General features: G+C 38.6%; 1 protein-coding gene and 1 long non-coding RNA gene across 10 annotated transcripts in view; one reads left to right on the top strand and one right to left on the bottom strand.

Moving 5' to 3' along the window:
* Positions 1 to 6,664: 6,664 nt before the first annotated feature.
* The window catches only part of TENM3 (teneurin transmembrane protein 3), a 605,620-nt gene continuing 589,335 nt past the window's right edge, over positions 6,665 to 22,949 (top strand). For 4 of the 7 annotated variants that reach the window (XM_019658771.1, XM_019658770.1, XM_019658772.1 and 1 more), the window contains exon 1: positions 8,946 to 9,026. The gene's annotated coding sequence lies outside the window, so the exon portion shown is untranslated. Of the gene's footprint in view, positions 7,356 to 8,945; positions 9,027 to 22,949 lie in introns of those variants that run through there. The other 3 variants (XM_019658774.1, XM_019658773.1, XM_019658769.1) reach the window with 2 other exon arrangements.
* LOC109391324 (uncharacterized) lies at positions 7,488 to 8,639 on the bottom strand. 3 transcript variants are annotated; one of them, XR_002125780.1, is made up of 3 exons: positions 8,348 to 8,639; positions 8,006 to 8,283; positions 7,488 to 7,847 (listed from the first exon to the last, which is right to left on the bottom strand). It is a non-coding gene; the product is annotated as an uncharacterized LOC109391324 (long non-coding RNA). The 3 variants fall into 3 exon arrangements; XR_002125781.1 differs by having other exon boundaries at positions 8,006 to 8,213; XR_002125782.1 differs by having other exon boundaries at positions 8,006 to 8,149.

The following is a 22,949-nucleotide window of genomic DNA, read 5'->3' as shown; positions in this document are numbered from 1 at the left end:
AGAGACAGAGAGAGAACAAAATGTAAAACACCTCTCTACTTACATGTCTTTAGTTGATGTTTCACAGACAAGCAGTTTTGTGAGGCTAAACCTTCAATGATCTGTTAATGATTTGGGATTTTAGAAAGTTCTCTCTGAAAGCTGGCTCTTGTAATCAAGTTTGACATGAAAATAGCACTGTCATTAAATTCAAGGAAATACCATAGTTTAATGCTTAATCATATTACATTTAAGATAATTTGTATGTCATGAAGCTATATTTTGGAAACATGAATTTCCAATTTACTACTGAGCAGACCATATACCTATACAGGCTTTTAGCCGCAGAGCACTTTAGTATTGAGTTTTAGTTTCAGGAATTTATTATGGAAAAAAATATCTATTTATTCATTATCCTTCAGTGCTTTGGAAAAATACAGCCATGTAATTAAAATGGCAATGATGACAAATAACAGTGCTGTGATTAATTTCTTGCAGAACCAGTGTCTTTCAGGGGAAAAATTCTTGCCTCTTCACCTGTTTCATGAATTCCCAAGAGTATGCTCACCTCCGACTTAAAGCATTTTAATGTTGCTCTGTTTTCAAACAGTTCTGATTGTCCTACACATTTTTGTGCATAGATGTTGTCTGGGTGATGGAAGGGTAGGGATTAAACTGGATTTTGAACAGGGTCAGTTTACAGAGTAAAATCTGAAGGGGCTGAGCAAATGATTTACATTTTAAACTCAATCATTAAAATTATGGTGAATAATCCATATTATAAGGATATTAACATATACCTAATAAGTCACCCACACCCATATGGGAGCTTTAATACTTCTTAGTAATTTCATTTACTTGACACAAATGTTTTTGTCTGATTGCTCTAACCTATCATGATACCTTGAGCAAACCAACTGATGTCATTCAATAAGGAGTTAGATCCACTAAAGAGAAGCCTATTATAACATTTTATACAATCTACAATGCAAATGAGAACACCGTTTAAACATAAAATGGGGCAAATATCTGAAGGAGACTAACACTACTCTTTACTCCTAAGATTTCTGAAATATTCTTCAAAGTATCCACCCCAAATTGTGGAATAGTCTTTGTCTTCCCAATCTAAGGATTCAAACTTCTCAAAATGCATAGAAAGATCTTCCTGTAAGAACAACCCCCCCGCCCAGCGTTGTGTTAAACTTCATCCAATTGTTCAGCTAATTCTTATGCTTTTCCAATTTTAGTGGATACGATGTTTTTATTGGGGTTCAGGGAAGCATGGCTAATGACATCAGCAAGCTTTGTAATTTCTCACTGCCAGTTTTCTACACAACTTACACTTTTGTCACTCAAACTGCACCAAATTGCTCCAACAATTAATCTTAAAGCGCAGGCATAGGGGGAACTTTTAAATGGCCCCTTTCTTGGGATTTTGTGCTAAAAACAGACAAGTTCCCATGAGCGAAGGGGGTACATTAGCTTCTCCAGCCTTAGCCTCTCCCCAAGTCTCACTCTTCTCCACCACCCCCCAAAAGGACTGAATTACATTTCTCTTCTTGTCCTTTAAATGAATAGCATAGTTTGGGTGAAATTATCGGGCAATTGCATGCCTTTTATGCAGATAATGCTATTTGATGAAAGCGGTGTTTTGATCTGCTAAGGATAATACAGACCCAGGGTTGGATTCATTGGTGAGAGTAAAGCTGTCTTCTGTGATAACTTCATCTCAGCATGAGGTCAGACGGGGAAAACTGGGATGGGGGATTAAAAAATGACACAGTCGGAGCAGTATTCAGTTCCCTGCTGCGCTGCTGGCTGCACACTATAGCTTATGTTTCTGATCTGTTATGGTATTGTCTGCCTTTCTCTCTCAGAGCAGAAAGAGATTGCTTAAAACTTTTCTTTTTTCAGCTAGAGGGATTAGTTCTGTGCAGCTTTTTTAATTAAAGAAACTGTATCTTTTTCAAGGCAATTTAAAGCTGCAAGGGAAGGGCCATCAACATCCATAACTTAGTACTATTATCTGTAATAAAGTGTAAACTTTAAATTCGATATTCAGAAATAAGGGAAGGCAGCTCTCGAATTCGGTTGTATTTTTGACCTTCAGCGACTTCTCAGATCCCTAAATGAAGAACAGTAAATAAATTATTTTGTATAAGTCCTGAAGACATTTCCATAAGTAGTAACTTCCAGCCACTTTGCTTTTTAGCTTAGCTGAGCTTGCTTAATTAAATCTTCATGATAGTGAAGTGCACTTGAAAATAGTGTGAGAGGAAATAGATTTGACTATATATCCTTTTTCTTTACCCAGAGATCATTTTTAAACATTTCCATTCTCCTGAAACTGATAACAGTAGAAAATGTCTGCTTAATGCCTGCAATTTGCATTTAAACAGTGCAAAGTACAACATCATGGTCCTATTTATCATGACGAACCTTTGTATTTGTCATAAGCGGTCATCCTCTATATTAATCTGAGCAGGACATGGGTTGAATCTCTCCAAAGTGATGATGAATTTGTCAGGACGTATGCATTTGTGTTGAATTTATAGCTCAATTTAACCCAGGTTAATGTCGAAAAGCCTCAAATGTTTCAAATAAGGCCCAGATGGTTATCACTTTACAAAGCATACAGGCTCTGTGCTTCGATTGCAACCTACACATCTCCAGCTAAATTCCATGCCAGATCAATTAGAAACAGTCCCCCTGAGCAGACAGGGACAAACAGGGATTGTCTCCCCAAGGCCAGCTGAACCCTTGTCTTGAAGAAATGAAAAGCAGTCACCTTAGGCTCAACACTTCTTACCCTTAAAAATCCAAAGGAAATTTGGAAAACAATAAGGGTTTCTATAAAGCATGTCATATTTTGTAAAAAATACTTGAGAGTCTCGGCATTTAATAGGTGCTTACTGCGAATTTTCCCATATTTCAGTAAGTGCTACGTCTCACTGCACAAGAGGAAAACAAAATTTTATCCCTCTGCCTTTTCCCGTTATTTTTGTCTGTCCTTCAAATTATGGCTCTGAGAGAAGTCAACCAAGTTCAGAGGTAAGTTGATGTGGCTTGGTGTCATGAGTAGAAGTTTTAAACTCCAAGCCATTTAAAAACTGATAGGCAGAAATGAATAAATACAGTGTTTTCAAAGTCAATTTCATTTGTGACCGATCCTTTAAAAAAAAAAAAAACCCAGGAAGTAAGAATGACTGAATTTAATGAAAATATTTTATTCATGTATTTACTCATTCATTCAACCACTATTTAGTGAGCATCTTCTATGTGGCAACCCTTTTTTGCTGGACCCTGTGGCTTCAAGGTGGAATAAGTGCCAGCTATAATGCTCCAGGAGCTCTCAGCTATTGGGAAAGGCCCATTAAAGCAAACTAACAAACAAAGGACCAGTGCCGTCATTTATTACATGTAGAAAATATGGCGGGAGCACTTCTAAGGGAGGGGAAATGCTAAGGGAAGCATTTCTATCATTAATAGGTGCTTTAATAAGAAGGTGTTCCAAAGACTGAAAGTACAGGACATCCCAGATGAAGGGAGGAGAAAATAGGGCACTTCTAGAAAATCAGCACATATTCCATGGGTCTGACACTGAATTATAGTCACGTAGTGACTAGTTTTTTAATCCTATGTTTACAAGTCAACTTACAGACTGGATCCTAAACTATCTAAAGGACATTGTGTTATTAGCAAAATTGTCATGTTTCACTAATTTATGATAAACCTTGCCAACAGCTAATGCCTACCTTATATATACTATATATTTCTACCTTAAATACACTATATACTATATACCTTACTGACTTACTAACAGTCATTTCTAGAAAATATGAGATTTTTAAAAGGCACTCCCTCCCTGAGAGCTATGATGAAGGCTGCGTTGTATCGTGTGGAATAATAGTGTGGCAAGTTTGAAACACATATATGGAGTTAAACCACAATTGAAAATGCCACATGTGGAAAAGATGCCGCTGTTTAAAATCCTTCAGGGGAGCGGGTCTTTATGAGGTTTAAGCAAAACCAAGTCAGCAGTTGGATTGTGCCCCACAACTGTGTTTTCACCAAAGGTCAGAGCCACACGGAGGCTCGGTTTACACAGCAAAACACAAGCTAATGTACTGGAAAAGTATGGTCCCATTTAGAGGTTGGTTTGTCTGATCACCAGTTGACTTCGTGGCTCCTAAATGCCTGTGCATTGAGAGAGGGCTATCTTGCTTTAATTCAGGTAAAGTACATTCCCCACTACAAACAGTCCTTTAATCTTATGACTTTGTCAGTGATGAAATTAGAATATTTGTTTTACCGTTTCCATCAATCTAACAGCCCAGGGAAATAACTTACTTATTTTTGCAAGGGGAAAAAAACCCCAAAAAACAAAACACCCAAATACTTGATAATAACTTTAGAGCTACTTGAGAGACTGCTGTGGAAAAGTCGAGTTCTAGTGCTGTAAATTGTTCCAGTTTATTGCTTGCTCCATGCAAGGTGATATGTTTAACCACCACACTCCAAGTGCCTGGAACTGGAGTTTTCCTCTGTGACTTGAGCCTCTGTTTTAAGCTGCCCATCACTTGTTGGCAGTTGACGGGTAACCTCCTTTTGGAAATATACAGATTAGTGGCTTTCCTCGTTTTTTCAAGGGCTGAGCTGGAAGGTCTGAGTGCCTGAGCTCCCCCCCTACTCATCCCCGCCCCCCCCACACACACACATCAGTCATTTCTCCCTTCCTCATCAGCACCTGAAGCCCCTTTTGTGGAAAAGGTTGTAGCCCTTGTTACACACACACACACACACACACACACACACACAGCCCCCACCCAGTGCACAGTCAGGCCACACTTTCCTGTTTGCTAGAGTAGATGTAATAAGTCCTAAAAATATCTGTGAAGTCCAGCAGTATCCAAGAGCCTCCTTGGAGACCCTCCTACCTGCCTAGCCCCAGGGTTCCCCTTCTGCACACCTGAAAGCCCCATGTGTCAAGAGGAAAAGGCTGCGGAGACCAGTTGCTCCCCGCTGGAGGGAGGCGAGCACAGCTGCCACCCAGCACCTTCAGCTGGATCTTTAGGACTGGAAGAGAAAACTGACAGCCCCCAAAACGACAGCGTCCAGGGATGGCGCTCGCAATGATGACTAAAATAGACTTCAGGATGGGAGTTACACTGAGGAGGGGGGTTAAGAGAGCAGCAGAACAGCTGTTGTTGGCCCTGCCTCAGCAGCAGGATAAGAGCCTTTCTCTCTCTCTCTCTCCCCACCCCAGTCCTGCCGGCAGTCAGGTCCTTTCTAACCCAAAGTGAGTCCGGAGGTTCAGCCCATTCTCTTCCTCCTCCCCAGCACTTTTTAGAGGCTTCTTGCAATGGCCACAGGTGTGCATTTCCTAGAGTGGGGGTGGGGGCTTCGAGGGGAGCTCTGCAACATTTTTTTTTTTTGAGAACTGCGTATTAGTGTGACAAGGGGGTCCCTACGGGAACACGATGCCGCCAGCTCGGTCCCATTATCCCATTCGCAACCAGCTGCGTTAACATGGCAAAGGCACCAGCGGAGGCCGGCAGAGTTTGCAGTGAACAGCCAGAGGTTTGGGAAACAGATAGCGACGTCTTGTATTTCTTCTCCCACCCAGGGCACTGCGTGAGCGCTCTCCACCATCTCTGCCCTCCCATGACAGCGGCTCAGCAAGGCACAAAGCCTGATGGTCACTTAGCAAGCTGCCTCTCTGCTTTCCAGGGATGCATTTGGAGAAAGAGTATGCTATAGTTTGGCACTATACAACATCAGCTTTTCCTAATAGCCTCAAATGATGGAACTTCTTTGTTAGAGAGGGGTTAGAAAAAATAACCGTGAAGACCCAAACTTAATGCATAAACTGGATTGTGGGCTGCGCCTTACACATGCAGTTGGTGAGGAGGTCACTTGTGCGCCTTGTCCACAGCGATGCTTTGCATAAAGTGCACAGGGTCGTAATAATGAGTTCTGCGGTATTTTGTCTGTATTGCATCCAATTAGTGTGAATGTTCAGCATCACATACTGAAAAACTTTGAATATCATGTAACAACGAGCTGGGCTACAGACAGGCTCCAAGATTTATTACCATTTCTAAATTTTATGAGTCCTATTGTTTCCTAAGCGTATTACCAGCGTTAGCTATAATGAGGGTTCTAGGGAAAAAAAAGAGCTGAAAAGAAGAAACATGCCACCCGCCTCACCCCAACTCCCACCTGTTCTACCAGCAATTTAGCTCTTCTGTGTGGCCTCTTTAGGAGCTGTTTTCTCTTTTTCGCGTATTCCTAGATAGCAAGACACAGAAGAGCGAGGAAGAGTGTTACTTTGACACTTAGAAAAGTTTTAAACAATGTTTCAGTGTTTTCAAATGTTTTTGTGGGAACTGGACCACAAAAGTGATTTATGAAACACCCTTCGAATTTCCTTACCATTAGGTCAGGGATGCTAATTCTAAGTAGTTTGGGTGATTGTCATGGAACCTGGGGAATGCCTTCATAATAGACAAGTTTTCTTAAAATGAGAATGGCGAGAATGAGGGAGACATAATAATCTGCCCCCACCGCCTTATTGTTTCAGGTGTGAAAACACCTGGCAGGAAGGAGACCCATCCACCCCGGGGCGACTCTAGCTTCCGGCAGCAAGGGTGTGTGTGTGTGGTGCTTGGCGTCACTGTCTTCCCCGGAGCGGTACTTAAAGCTTCCCTGTGCGCTGGATCACTTAAGCAACTTCGGGAACTCAGGCTGTGGACCTGAGCACGCGAATTCAAGTTCAAGTTCAGGGATTCCTCGGGTCCATTCTACCCCAAACCTTGGAGAAAGTCTATCCTAAAGGCTCAGGCTTTCCTAGGAGGCATTATTTTTGTTCTCCAAGCGCTTCGTCTCTTTCTTGTTCTGCACCTAGTTACAAACGTAAGCGTATTTCCTTCCGGCCCGAGTCAGGTTCTGTGTAGGTTGGCGGAATCTCCTGCTGTGAACTTGAGAATGGGAGGTGGAATAAAAAGGCTCAGAGCCCACGAGCCCTTCTGCCACGCTGCCAAGGACAGGTCTGCGGCGCCCCGGGCAGCTGGGTACACTGATTATCAGCTACCCCAGGGGGATACGCTCCAGCGCCCCTAAAGAAGCCACCTCCTGCGCTAGTCCTTCTCAAGCCCGCGCGTACGCCGCACCCTGCCCAGCCGCCGCCAGGTCTTGGAACGGAAAGGTGCCTGGCAGGTTGGAGAGGGTCGAAGAGACTGAGAGCAGCTCCGCGAAGGTCGCGCGGTGTTGGGTGTTCCAACATTTAGGGGCAGCCAAAACTTCGAGCTACGCCTTCGGGCATGCCTCACGCCAGGGGGCCTGGGGCTGCGGAGCAGGGAGCCGGAGTTTCGGAGGTAACTTAAATGTGCAGAAATTGACAGTGTCTTGTGCAGAGCAGTAAACTTTATTTCCTCCCCCAGCATAAGTCAAGGCAGGTGTTCGATTGCTAATCTGAAGGAAACGGGAGGGAAGGGGAGGATGAGGGCGGGGACACTTGAGAGGACTCCAGATTCCGTCCCCTGGCCAGTGCGCGCTTGTTGGAGGTCCTGGTGCTTGAACCCGAGAGCGGACACTTGTTCTACGACAGTGCCGAAGTGGGCTTGTAAGAAAGTCTGAGTGTTTTGAGTTCCCTTCCCCTTTCGAAGGTCATTTGTGCTTTTGAGTCTCGGAGGAGAGGACACTCTGGAAGGGAAGGCCAAGGTCCTTTTCCGAGGTTGTGTAAAGGACGGGCCGCCTACCGGGGGTGGAAATCCTTAATTACACCCTTGGGCCTCAGAATCCATCTTCCCGGCAGTGTCTTGCACTCCCACCTCCTCGGGGGCCTCAGCTGACCTGGAATGCCCACACTATGGAAGATGAAGAAAAAGTAGTTTTCTAAGAAGGTTAGAGGCTTGATTACACACACAAGCGTTTCCACTTAGGTCCAAAGCAATTACCCGCCCCCTCCCCCACCTCCTCCTCCCCGCCACCCGGAGAAGAAAAGGACAGACCCCCTTGCACGTACCCGCGCACTTTGTTGGTGCGTGTGAATTTCAAATGGCGCTGGAAGTTCATTAGTGTTTGCAATCAGCGGCGGGCAGACCCCTCATCAGAGCCGAAAGCCGGCAAGAGCCATTCATCAGCGTGAAGTGTTATTCATGGATGACCCCTAAATCACGGCCAGAGTAGTAGATGCACTGATTGGTCACAGCATGGGAGCCTCGGTGCCTTCCCTGTACCGACGCGGCCGGAGGGGGGAGGGAGGGAGGGGCAGCGAACGTGGTTCAGTCCGGCAAATCCCATCTGACAGAAAAAGGCAGTCAAGGCGGAATCGCTTTTTTTGAATAAAGGAGAGGAAATAAAGTACCTGTCATCTTGACGAGCGGCGGCGTGGAGGACACACGGATTATAAATGATCACAGCGCGGTCCAGCTCGCCCTGGGATTGGGCTCTCCCGCGATCCGCACTGGGGGAAGCGCATGGTAGGCTCCTCGGCTCTCTCCCACACTCACACACACGGACACGTGTACGCGCCTGGTCTCGGGCACACTCGGCCCCGGCGCGTCCCCCGGTCACACGATTAAGGTCCTGGATGCTGCTTCCTGGCACAGCGCCCTGCTCTCCGCCTCACCTTTCCCTCTTCCTCCTCCCTCTCCGCCTCCACCCTCCCGCCCCCCCGGCCCGAGAACCGAAAACTCCAGCCGGGCCTTAGCAGCCAAGGAGGAGGCTGGAGGGGCCGGCGAGAACAGAGAGGGGGAGAGCGCGGGGGAGAAAAAGAAAGTGAACTCATTGGCGCTCGGCGCGCGCTGCCCTCCCCGAGACCGGGCGGTGGGCAGGGAAGGAAGTTGTAACACTTGCTGTTCTCTCCCCCCTCCCTGTATCCTCCCCCGGTCTCCCCCACTCCGCTCCCTGCGCTGGGCCCCCTCCCCCTTGCGCCCGGCTCCTTTGAATTTGGCCAAGTGGTGTTGTGTGCGCGCGCTGCTCCGGTGGACGCGGCAGCGGCGGCGGCCGGGTAGCAAGCGGGCAGCGCGGGCGAGCAGAGTGCGGTAAGTGCGGTGCCGCCGCCGGCGCGCCGTCCTTCCTTTCTGTGGTCCTAGTGCCCCGGCTGCGGCACCGGAGAGGGAGGGTGGGCGGGCCGGAGGAGCCTCGGATGGCGGCGCGTTTCTCTCAGCTGCTCTGGGAGGCAGCAGCAAGTTGGCCAGCCCTGGTGCATCTCTTCAGCGCGCAGCCTCCCGGGGTCTGGCCTCCCAGTTCCCGGCCTCCGTGTCCCCGCCCCTCCCACGCGTCTGACACTTCTGGCTGCCTGCTCAGGTGGGAACTTCGCCGGGGCCTCTCGCCCGAGGAGCTGGGCACCGCGCCCTGGTTCCCACCCGTCTCCCGGGTTCCCCGAGAAAAGGCAGCTCAGAGGCTGGGCGCTCAGTGGGGGGGGGGCAGGGAGCCCAGCCTCTCTTGTTCTGATCTGAGTGATCCCCAGTTTTGCAGTGGGGAACCACGTCCTCTGAAGGTGTCTCACAAGATCCTGCGGGGCAGCCAGCGAGCGGGAAGCCCTGGGACGCCACCACTTTCCCGGGGAAAGTGGAGACGAGGTTTCTCTAACTACCGGGGCGCCAAGTTGGGAAGGAGTGAAGGAAGGAGAGCGAGGGTTTGGGGTGGTTTGTGGACGGGTGGATCCCGACTGAAACTTGATCTGGAAACTCGGGATGGGGCTGGAAACAAACAAATATCCCGAACTGGGTGGGCTTTTAAAAAAATTACAGATTTAAGAGTCTGCAACTCGTTCGAAATCTGTATCGTGTTTTACAACGGATTAGGAGCTTCAAACATTTTACATTGAAATGGGTTAGGTCTGATCTCTGCTGAACACTCACCTTAGTGGTAATGGTGACCTGCTACTAATTCTGATTGCAGAGAAAGTGTCCAAGTAATTCTACTGTGTAATGCAGCAAATACATTTGTTCTTTTGAAGGCATTACAATCTAAAAGCAGAGAAAAGTTTCCAGGTACTTTGGGGTAACAGCAAGGGAACTTAAAGTGTGAGAACTGTCCAAGCACTTTTTGCATGGCCCCAGTCAGCTGGGATACAAGAGAATGGGACTGTCTCTTCATAATACTCTATTTCTTATCTTCTGACAAGGTATTTGTCAAACATTTGTAGGCTCTGGCATCATCCACTGGGTGGTCTTTTCACTAGAAATATAAATATGTTCAGGCATTACCTTTCCTTTCTGTTGTCATAAGCAAAAAAAAAAAAAAAAAAAAAAAAAAAAAGACAGCTGGCACTTTGGAAAGCTTAGAACAGTACCCCAAAGGTGGCATTGCAGCTGAACAGAACTTGGTGATTTGATTCTTTTAATGAATTTGTGTAAAGTACGATGCACACATCTCCACCTTTGCCTCCCAACTGCCTACCTGGAGAAGTATTTGTAGTCTTTCTAGCATCTTAGGAACAGAATTTAGAACTAAGAGTAACTGTATAAAATTCATTATGGATTTTAATGTTTTGGTTGAAACAAAAGATTTTATAAATACACCAACAATCTTGGTCTGTACATTCCTTGATACATTCTTTAATGCTTAAAATTTCTAGCCTGTATTTCTTAAAATATGAAATTCTTGTAAGAGCCTTGAAACTTTCGATTTGTGATTCTAAATGCAGAGCAAATATTTAATTCTTGCTCTACAAGTGAGAGGTTAGTTCAGTAATAAGACTTGCTAATCCCACTTTAAAATGTCATGGCATTCACAAATTATTCCTAAATTCTTCAAAGATAGGGGTTTATAATGAGTTTCATTATTCTATTGTGTGTTTCAGGATTGTATCTCTCTTCCTGTTGCATTTTCTTAAAAATCTTGCCTTTTTTTCTTACATGAGTTTTAATATTTCTCTTACTCAAAGGTATGATTTTTTTCTTAGTAGAAAATACATTTTATTTTAGATATTTTTAAAAAGAATACATATTATAAGAAAAAGTAGTTCCTTTGAGTAAAACAGATATATTTTACATATGCTACACAATTTGTATTGAAAATGTATTTATATACTGATAACTGTGCCAGTGCTTATACATTTGGAAAATATATTAGTATCTTCTGCCAGTCGCATTAATGTTAGCAGAGAACATTGACCCTATAGAGGATTGCTTGATTATTTAAAATAAAAAAGATAAGTTTAGAGTACAACAGTGACTAGCTATTTTTTCCAAATTGAATCATTTTGCATGATTCATTTTGCATGATGGCTGTGTTTATTTTCTAGAAAGAAATGTTTGGGGTAAATTATAGAGGCTTTCTTACTATGATCTTGTAGGCGTGCCATAAGTCTTGGGTTAGAAAAGGGAACCTGCTTTATTAGGGTGAAGACAAAGAAAGATGAGGATGCTTATCTTTGAATAGAAGAAAGCACCTAAATAGAGTGAAAAGTTTTAAATTTATTCGGAAAGAAAAGCTAGCTACACAATAATAATCCAGTTATCAAGTTGAAGCTAGTCTTTCTTCGCTTCGCTTCTGTGAGCCAAGAGTAATTATTCTCTTTGTAAAGAGTCAAGCAATAAGAAACCAAGCAAAAGTGTATGGCTGTTATTGCGAGTGGAATCACTTATCAGACATTCTTGATCAACTTTGAGCTTGATGTACAAAAAAAATGATGTTTTTGCAATAGCTGTGAAAGAGTGTTTGGAAATGCTGAAGTTTATCCTACCTAGAATGGTCCTGGAAAATAAGTGCAGAAAACGGCCATACGCTGATATAAAACCACAGTACAGACAACTTTATTCGTTTATTAATGTTGATTATTTTAATAAATGCATGACCTCTTTTCTATTAAACTTTATTTCACCCTTTAAAAATTTGATTTCTGGGTGGCTGAGGAATGTCATCAAGGTATTATAGTTACATGAACCAATGTATTCAGCAGCATTCATGAATTGTCTGCCCTTTTCTTGAAGATGTGATGTAGAAACCTGTTAAGTATGTTCAGTCGCATGTTACTTATCTACGCTGTGTTTCATTTGATAGTCAAATATCCATTTTGACTTTCAGAACACACTTTCTACACTTAGATTGAGAGTATCAGCTTATAATACAGCAATTTGCTATCAAACTTTTACTCTGACTCACAACAAATTATACATCCCTTGGAATCTTCAGTGAGAGTCAGTGTTCATATTTGTTTTATTATGTGGAATGATATAGTTTCAGAGAAGCATTTAACATGCATTCAGAATAGAGACATGTACTGAAAAGGTGGTACAATGATGCAAGGCTACTTAAAAGTTGCAACAACTAAGTCTTAAAAAGTATATGACACAAGCTTCTTTTAGGACACATTTAAAACCTGATTTTGGAGATATCAGCTGTTTTAAGAGTCCTGATGGAAATTTTGTGCAAAAAAAAAAAAAACTTGTTAGTTTCAAAACTGATTAATTGTTGTGTCTTATAAAAGCTGATTTATTTCATACTTTTTTATACCGAGCATTACTGTTATGAAGCTCTCTTTCTAATTGAGATTAATGTTTCTGAGCAAAGAAGTGGTTTGGAGGGCTGCATTCATTTTGAGTGCTGTTGTAATCAATTTTAGATACAGCATTCCACAATGGATCAGTTTGCATCCAAACCTGCCTTATTATGTAGAATTAACTCATTGGTGATTGATAGTAATACTTCTACATCTTAAAAAGGCATTCCTTTCCAAACAAGTGTGATGGTTTGTATGAGTTCCAAAATATTGCTTCTCCTAAGTAAAACATCTTTTGGGGGACTTCATTTGAACTTTCTCTAAGAATTATATAAAGCATGAGGAAGCAATTCATTAATACATTTTCAATTAAAATAGCCTTTTCCCCCAAATATAATATGCCTCAAGGTGTATTTTCTTGCTCTTCAAAGGGTTTTATGGTTTCTGAGCCATAAGCCATACACATACATCTAGGTGGTTTTTTTTTTCCTTTTTGTTTTTTTTTTTGTTGTTGTTGATAAGCAACATTTTAGTTGAGTTTTTCAAGGATTTCTTAGACTTATAGTTCTGCATCTTGTGCATGCATTATAACTATTTCACAAGGTGGTAGGTATAATCCTGACAATGAAAGGTAATGCATGTGGGAGCAATTCTTTATCCTCTTTGGAAACCTGGAAAGATGGTGAATGTTGTTGTCCCTGTGATATTTGCTCATGTTTCTTAGTTATGTCTAGTCGGCCTCAGCTTTATCAGCTTTTTATTCTCTTCTGAAACACCACGGACATTAAAATTTCCTTTGGCTTTGGTCCATATCGCATTGCTTCCTGTGATATATGTTTATAGACTCAATAAAATAAAATATTAAAAGCATAGAATATAAGATTAATATAGATAAATATTATAATATAGCCATGGTGTATAGGATTTTTAAATAAGGATGTAACTGCTTTATAGAACATATAAAGTCCCTACAGTGACATTGTTCTTTGCTTTCGGAGGGGAAAAAAAAACTTGGTAGGCTTTATGTTTATTATATTTTAATTTTCTTCTCTGTAATGACAGATTATTTCCATTGAATTAGTGTTTTTCCAGTTAGAAACATTCATTTAAAACAGTTTTAAACGCTAAAATAATATACTTAAAATGCCAGTTTTTAAAGCATTAATTTAGCCAACCATTAAAATATAAGCTATCAAAATATAAACATGCTTTAAGATTATATATATATATATATATATATATATATATATATATATATTTCACACACCAAAACTACAATAGGATTCATTCATTTGAAAGAATTTTGGTGATTTTTAAATAGTTTTGATTAAATAACTCAGGAGATTGGGTCACTAGAATAGCTACATAGAATTCTAATAAAAGATATTATAATGTTGTACTCAAATCTGCTTCTTTCTCCTTTAAATAAATCACTGTGCAAATTAATGTCAGTATCAAAGAACATGCTCGTAAGTCATATGAGTAGATGTTTGAAACCATATCACATAGTAATAATAAGAAGGAAACTTGACTGCCCTGTTGATACTCGTGCAATCTTAGAAGAACTAGGGCTGGGGTAGCACTGACTTTTCAAACAAGTTTGTGATAGGTGGCAGTCTTAACTGAGTTCCATGACTTCAATGAGAAATACGAGTAACAGGGTCCAATGTGTTAAAAAGCAATGTAGAGTACAGTGTCATATTACCAAACAATGGTTACATTGTTTTTTGCAAGTTAAGGAGTTGATAATCACTTATGGAGATGTGGCAGTTTTAAAAAAACCATTTTCCCCACGTTTATAGTCCTCTGGCTTACTTTGGAGCATGCAAAAGAAGAGATGATCCCTTTTGAAACTGAAGTGTGTTGAAAAAAAAACTAGTGTACGTATATTCACACTTGTATTTTCATGTTCAATTATACAAAAGTTACCGCAGGGTGCTGGGATGCTGTTTGTTGGTAAAGTATTTTCAAATATTGTGGGATACATTTTACTTCTATTAGAGAAATTGGGGAGGAGTGGGGATGATATGATTTAGTTCGCCCTGAGGCAGGATCATATTATTTCAGAATAGTCAGCTATTTTATAATGGTGGCTACTGGGTCTCTGCCTCAAAACAAAAAGAACATAGATTGATAAAGGAATGGAAGAGAGGAAGAAGAAGAATATGAATATGAATGTCTTTTACAAAGAATGGTAGTCCTTTGAGCATTTTCTGTGTGTAGCAGTGTGTTTGATAGGAAAAGCAGTGTATAAAGAGCAATTTTGGTCATTTAAAGTTAATTGGGTAAATGCAGAAGAAAATTAACTTCTAAATTTTTTCACTTTTAAGTATATGCACTTTAGATCCCTGCACATGAGTATAAACATCATCAGTTTTTTAAAAATTCATCAAAGAAATTTCAAATATTATATATGGTTCTTCATATTGACAGAAAAAAGAAAATGTAGCACCAGTGTGTTTTATAGGTACACTTTGTATACAAGACTAAACACTAACTTACAATTTTATAATTATTCATTTTATATAGAGACTTGAAACAACACTGCCATTATTTTAAGATTACTTAGGAAGTAACTTACAAGGTTCCTTATCTTTGAAGATAAAGCTCATAATCTATATATTGTAGTCATTCTGTCGTTTCTTTGATTATTAATTACACGTGCCAGAATTCTTGTGATAATTCCGCTTCACATTGTCATAATTTAGAAAGAAATCACAGCTTGATAATGACTGTCTTCCTTCAGTCTGATTCTGAAACACTTCTGAATGGTAGGGTGATGTGAATTTGTGGTCCCTGCTTTTCCCGGGACGGGGTTGGGGGTGGGAAGAAAAGCTATTTTTTTTTTAATTGGAATGGATTATTTCATTTTGAGTTAAGCTCAACTAGTATTTTCTCATTGGAATGATGGACCCCCCTGTCAGTGTAAGGAGGTGAGTCGTCTTTTTGATAACAGGGACATTTCCAAAGAAAAGGTCCTCCTTCCTCAAGAACAGCTCCAGCATCCCATTATGCCCAGCCCTGGCTTCTGTACTAAAATGGGAATAGTATCTCAGGAGAGCTACTGTTCTTGGAACACACTGAACGGTATGTTATGCAGAGAGTGATAAGACAGGATTGAAATTAATTTAATTTACGAGCAATGCATGAGGTATTTTAATGGGTTTGCATGAAGCATATGCAACTGTGTTAATATTGGGATATGTTTCTCTCCAGAATTATAAAAATGAACCTATTGAAAAGTATACTTGTTGTTTATTCTTAGTCTACCAAATGCTCTTGTAAAGTGTAACATCTCTACTAATACTTTTATCAGAGAATTTGAAATTTGTCAACATGTAGGTGGAAAAAGATGGCAAGGGACGATTCTTTTAATAACTGTTTAAAACAAAAAGCTGGCACAGGGCTTGTCATTTAAAATAATTCTGAAAACCAGGAGACGACAGCTGTAAATTTTATTTCTTTCAGAATTTATAATAACTTACAGCTAAAGAAAGCTGTCAGTCCTATAGCTCTTGAAGAGCAAATCTGTGACTTTTCTTCTAAAGGAAAAAAAAAAAGCATCTCGAACAGCATTATTACATTTCTCTATATTAATAAGCACAAATGAATTGAATATTTGAAAATGGAAACTTTCTTCATTTGCATTTTGTGTAGTGATGATAATAAATATAGGCAAAATATTGCAAATAATAACTAATCTAGTAATTTAAATAAATATAGAAATGTGACATCATAATATCAAAAAGGATTAAAAGCTGTAGTATAAACAACCATATTTTGTCTCTTGATTGTCACAAAAATAGGGTGTTCTTCTTAGTGATATTGCTGAATTTTATGATAGCATCAATAATAATTGGGGAATAACCTGACACAGTCAAAATAAGTGAAATATTAATCCTCTTCATTTCACTAATACATTAAGAAATATTCCAAAAGAATTAGAGAGCTTTTGAAAATAATCATACCTTCTAGGAAAAAGAATATGTTTGTTGCCTTACAATGCTGTCGATGAATTTGGGTTCAAAAAGGGGTGAAGGCTGAAGAGAACTTCTGCCAGGTTGCTTTTCTTCATATTAAAACAAAAGCAGACGTTTTCCATCTCTGATACATCCCTAACTTGATATTTCTACTCTAAGTTAATTTCGACTTGTCTTTTTCTCATGAAAGTGCTAGCATATGTTGCATTTAAAATAAATCTCAATTTAAACAAAAATTAAAGTTATTACTTGTAGGTAAATTGTACCTGTCACACCAGAACTGAATCCTAACTTCTTACACTTCCGTATAGTTTTTCTTGTCAATGTGAATAAAATAACCCCATTCTGTTTCCTGAGATTGAAAAATTAAATAAAACAAAATTCTTCCTTAAGTGGTTACTTTTCTCCTAGAATATACAATCTTTGAATGATAAGACCCTGGCATTACAAAAAAATTTATAAACAACGTTGGCATGTTAATTTGATTTTCCAATGAGATTTTTTTTCTTTAATTGTTGCTAATTTTAAAAATTACATGTGTGCAGAGACACATGTAAAGTATTGAATCAATACTTTATTAAAGATAAAATACTTCTTTAATGTTTTATATGCAGTGTTTTCATCATGATATAATTTTCTATATTACTTTAATCTGTATTATATTAGGTGATAGAATTATAGTGCGATAACTTTAAAGGTAAATAAATCATTGCAGAGGATATAATTTTAAAATTAAATTAATTTTTTAAATTCTTCATGAAAAGTTGTAGCTAAAAGTGCAGTCACACAGAAAAGTCCTCAATTTATATTTTTTCAAATTCAAATATTGTTTTACTAGTGATGTATATAAATAAACCTTAATAATTTAAATTACTTAAACTTATAGCATTTTATTTTATATTTTTCCACTGATGAGGACTTCAGATTTTTGTTATGCTCTATAGTCCATAATTAAGGAATTCAAAAATATTAGTAATCAAAACATACACTAATGCCAATCTAAGTTTTTAAAGAAACCAAAGATGAATGAAGATGATTAGATAAATCTAGAAATCATAAAAATAATTTAACAAATATCCCATTTTACATGATCTTGACACTTGGAAAATATTAATACGTATGTATGCAATATTCATAAATATTCAAATAACCAAAAAGTTATTTTTTACAAAAATGAAAGATGAGTGGTGTCTTTGTATTATCCTTAAACCATACAGCATTAATGCATTTGAAAAATAAATGTTACATTTATTGATATTGTATTTAAAGTAATCACAATAAAATTCATATAATCTTGCATTTAATTTAAGTATGTTGTTAGCACATTATATCAACCCTTAGTCAGGATAGCCATGACAGACATCTAATCTTTTTTTACTTCAAATTTTATATACAATCTGCACCGTCCCATAAAAGAGTTAAACTCTACTATGCAGATGTGTGATGTATTTGACAGAGGAGAGACCTGAAGGAGAGGGCTGGGTGCTTGTTTTATGAGCTGCCATCAAGTTAGTTCCCCTCACATCATCTCATGAAAGTAGCTTTTAAAACCTGCATTGTACTTCAGATAGGAATTTTAACATATCAAGTTTAGTGAATTTCATATCTCTCCATTAGCAAAGGGTAATGTGAGTTTCTTAAAACAAATCATTATTGTATCATGTATTTCATTTAAATGTGATATAGATATATGAAGTGGTTGTTTAATTACCATTTAAGCCTTGAAAAGGCTGTAATTCACTTTGAAAATCTTAAATGTTAAAGAAAGCAAAGTATTAATAGTTCTCAGCCTTGGAAACTGTTATTCATGTAATCCTCCTAGGGGCTGATTTATTTTTAACTTTTTTTTAAACTTTAAAAAAAAACCATGCCTTTTTGGGTATATTGTACCATTTAATTTTAAGTCTGGAACATAACCATTTGATTAGGAATAGATGTAAATTATTATCGCACATTGTGCTTTTTTTCCCTCCAAAGGAAAGTACCTCAAGGTTTTCTGGGTGAGGTTCTGGTTCTTTTAGGATTAAGAACCATTGGTATAAATGGCTAATTTTGGTAGAAGAATGTTAAATAGTTTTTAAGTCCTCATTATTACTTTTAAAAGAATTTCCCATTAGGAATAGGAAGCTTTGTGGATAAGCTGCCACTCTTTGATGAAGGATTGTACGTTCTCCCCTAAATCTGTGATCCCAGAATCTATTGCACAATAGTTTTATCAAGTAGCACTAGACTAGCTTGGCCATCGTTTCATTTCCTTTAAAAAGTTAATTGGTTCCTTTCTGAGATCTAATATTTATGGAGCATTTTAGTCTAAATATATATTTTAGGCACTAATAGATTCAACTCCTAAAATCCAGAGGTTAATAACTTGATGCAAGATAGTGAAGCCAGAAAAGTTTTGAAGGATGCTTTCACATTTATACCAGATGACCAATGAATTGATTATCTCCGGGTACTCAGTCATTTTTGTGGTTTGCCTACTCAGTAAAGTCTGCAGAGTCTGTGGCCTGATTAAAGTTCTTGGTAAGCCTTTCTTGTGTCAGTGATATTTAAAGAATTTAAGAAATAGCAATATATGAAATTAAGCCCTCACATATTAGGAAGGTTAGAGGTTAGTTAATTTTCTCTGAATATGTATGTAAAATAATTAGGATATTATAGCATGGTTTGGTCATGGATGAAAAAGAAAGAGATATGCTATTTTGTTATGTGATTATATTCCCATTTAGAATTTCTTGCAAAGCATTAACAGTTTGATAAAAGTGTGTGCCATGTTCTGAAGAAACCTGTTTTTAGTAAAATAAATATATTAAAAATGAGTGGTCAGATTAAACAATTAATTGTACTTATATTTCTATCCATTTTTGTTTAGTCAGTGTCGTTCAACTAGAACACAATTCAGCCTATTAAAAATATCAAATATTGGTTAATCAATACATTTTAATTATAAACAGTGATGCCACATAAAAAAGCATAATTTACTATAGACAGTTAATGTGCCTTAATAAATGGGTTCTCATTTCTGAGGCTATTATATTCTTCAAGTTCAAAAAGAGTAGCAGAGTTTATTATAAAAATTGCAGAGTGAAGAAGTAAGTAAATTTTTTAACAATTTAAATAATTCGGGTTTTCCTATACTTACTCACTGAAGCATACTATAAATTTCAAAAGATGGCTCTTTATAATAATGTTCATATTCCTGTTCTGAGTTATTAGCCTCTTAAGGTTTTATATATCTATTGTGAAACATAAACAAGTCTAAAAATGTTTTCTATTCTTAAACATTAACTTGAAAATATAACAGGGAAAATATTTTAAAAGATGATTTTTTATGATTATTTTAATATGACAGTTGAATACTCAAGTCTCATAAAGGATCTAGACTTTTATAATTCATATAAATATGAGGTTAAAAAGTAAACAATACTACCTAGAAACTAGCTAGGTATAACCAAATTTCAATTACTTTGTAAGAGTTGTAGAAAAATTAAATTAGACCTTAAAATACTGTACGTAAATATTGTCCAAATTTCCAATTTAATAGTAGTAAAACACAAGGTTTATTACATTTTCAAATAATTTTCTGGTTGAGAAACATTAGTCATGTGTACTATTTCTAATTCTTAGAATATATGTTTTAATTTGCGTATAAAATACAGACTAAGGATTTTGAAGAGCAGGTTTTCCTTCTATTTTTTATCAGTTCTGTAGCTGAATCCTTGCAATCCCTTTCTTCATTATTCCAAGCTACTATCAGATTCTAATCTTTGCTGCCTCCACAGCTGTTTGAGGATTTTTTTTTGCAAATGTAATTGCAAATATATATGTTTTGTGCTCCTCACCTCTTATAAATATTGATAAAGGAAGGTTAAAGGAGATATACTGTGCCGTGTATAGGTCCATGGAAGGTTCTATTAGTTTTCAAATCATTATGTAGGTGGTTATTAGGAAGAATTGCAAAGATTCAAACACAACAACTGTGGCTTTACTGATACTAGCAATAAAAATCACTGAAAATTTTAATTTCTCCAGAATAAGTACATTTGAATGGAATTCAACTCCACTGAATCAAGTGGTTACATGTTTCTCTGGGTTTTATCCTAAAGTGATGGCCAATTTAAACTCTAAACAAAATATGATACTTCTTTACCTTTTTTAAAAACCCATTAAAATGACATTTTAGAGAGAAATTTATTAATCCCTTTCATTTATTTCGATGTACCATGTTGGAGAATGGTTGATGTGACATGGGCACTTAAAAATGTTCAGTGATTTAACCCTGTAGAAATTAGAGTTCTCTTTGGAGAATAGTTAACATATTTACTTCCATTAATGTTATTTAAAGAACAAAACTGGAAGCTCTGGCTGTATGTAAATCTTAAGAAATGTTACATTTGTCAACTTTTAAGAGCAACCTGCCTTCTTCATTTGCAATCTCTCTCTTTTGTAATATCAGAATTTTTTTCCATGTTCGTGTATAGTTGGACTGGATACCTCTAGGAACAAGTAAAGGTACTTTCTGAGATTAGAGAAGTGTAGAAAAGTAATGTGTTCAATACCTACCAAACATGTTGTATATAAATACAATTATAATATTTTGTTTTCTTCTTATTTGAGATTCTAGAGAATATCTGATGCCTAATGAAAATTTTTTGGAGTACAAGGAAGGCAGGTTGATGGGTGGGATAAACTGAGATTCTTTCGCAGATTTATACATAGTACATCATTTTTTTGGTACTTTTCTTGCGATCACATTGATTGTGGGAAAAGGTAATCAAAATGTAAGGACAAAATAGGAGAAATGCTTTAGTTTAAAGAAAACTGGTGAGAATTGTTCAAGAGAAAAAATATACTGCTTACAGTTAAAACTTGAAAATTTCCCCTTTTATATTTAATATGTCAGAAATTAATAATGAACCCCTGTCAACGAACCTATAAAACTTAGAAAGCTATTTAAATGTAGTAAAGATCTGTCCTAATTTGAATGTCTATCTTTTTTTATTTTTTAATGTGTGCCTTATTTACATTGGTATTTTTCCTCTTCCAATAATTTTAATCAAACTCCATGTATTTTGTGAGTGTTCTGTGTCCAAGTAACTGTGTCCTGGGGAAGATCAGAAGAAATAAGACATGATCTTAGACCCCCAGGAAGTTTCACTTCTACTTAAGGCTTGATATAAAAGATAACTGACAGTAATTAAAGTTATTAAGAAAGTCAAAGAGGTCATGGAAGAATTGCTACTTTGGTCAAATGGTACTCTAATAGCCCATAGATCTTTAAAATGACAGAGAACTAAAGAAAGTAAAAAACCTAAGCCTTCTAGCATGCAGCCTTCCTACAGCATACAGACCTTAACAGTGCCTGGAAACGCCCTGGGACACTAGAAAGGACCTAAGGCAGTAACCACTAACAAAACAACACAGGAGCCCTGGGGCTCACAAATGTTTAAAAGGATAGTTAGCTGAGTGAATTAGAACATATGTCTTTATACTTATCCCCTCCGCACATGCATGGCCATAGATGCCCAAGGAGATGTTGCGTTGGAAGCCAGTGACCTGGGAAGGACAGAAGTTGATCACTTGTCTCCTTCCCTGTGGATTGGCTTGGCAAAATGTTTGTTGCACACTTGCCCACAAAACCCTGTGAAGGCAGAGACCCTTCTCCCCTGTTCTTAATACAGCCTCAGATTCTAGCACAGCCTGGCCCCGAAGAGTCCATCAGTAAATCATGGATGTGAGAATGAAATCATCCCTCACTCTACATCAGTGTCACCTGTCCTCACTAGAGAATAGGTCCTTCCTACAAAGGCTTAGGGCATCACCTGGGACCACTCAAGCTCTAAAAGTATATGATTCGATTATATTAAGATTTCCTTTGATTCGTGTTAAACATATAGTACCAACAAAGAGTTGTCAGCATTTAGAGGAGAGCAAAAGATGTGGCTGTGGACTGTGGATCCCTGGGAAATGACAGGAGCTGGTGTGGAGAGGTTAGGGGGTTCCAGGAGAGGGAGACAGAATGAGAGATCAGCACCAACAAACCCCAATTTATGAACAGGTACCAACAATGCCGGCAGGTAACATAGATGAAAGAAATTGGCCAGGTTATTTACATATTAAGTTTTCACTTCTACACAGATAAGTGTTCTCTCGTGCTTCTTAAAATACGCAGTTATCTTTTCATTTTTCCACTTTAGAAAGAGACATGGGTATAGAGAAATGTTTCCTCACGATGAGAAAAATAGTGGAGCAAGTTTGATAATAAACGGTGTTGACATAGCCTCAGAGTTGGAGACGCAGGGCTTAAAAGGGGACTGTGATTGAAGGGCTCACCTGAAAGGAGCTTCATCTGAAAGGAGGCACCACCTTGCACCTCGGAGACTAGTTGTTGCCATGTGGAGGTGAAACCGCGTGGCCAGTTTGTGAGACTTTATAAGAATGCCAGAATATGAATTTTGGGAAATGTCTAGATTTTAAAATGTTGGCTCCTTAAAACACTCTCTCTCTCTCCCTCTCTCTCCCTCTCTCTCCCTCTC

The sequence above is a fragment of the Hipposideros armiger genome, unplaced genomic scaffold (assembly GCF_001890085.2).
Source record: "Hipposideros armiger isolate ML-2016 unplaced genomic scaffold, ASM189008v1 scaffold_289, whole genome shotgun sequence".
In the NCBI taxonomy this organism is placed as follows: domain Eukaryota; kingdom Metazoa; phylum Chordata; class Mammalia; order Chiroptera; family Hipposideridae; genus Hipposideros; species Hipposideros armiger.
The sequence above is the reverse complement of the archived record's forward strand: the minus strand, read 5'-3'. Positions and strand labels throughout refer to the sequence as shown.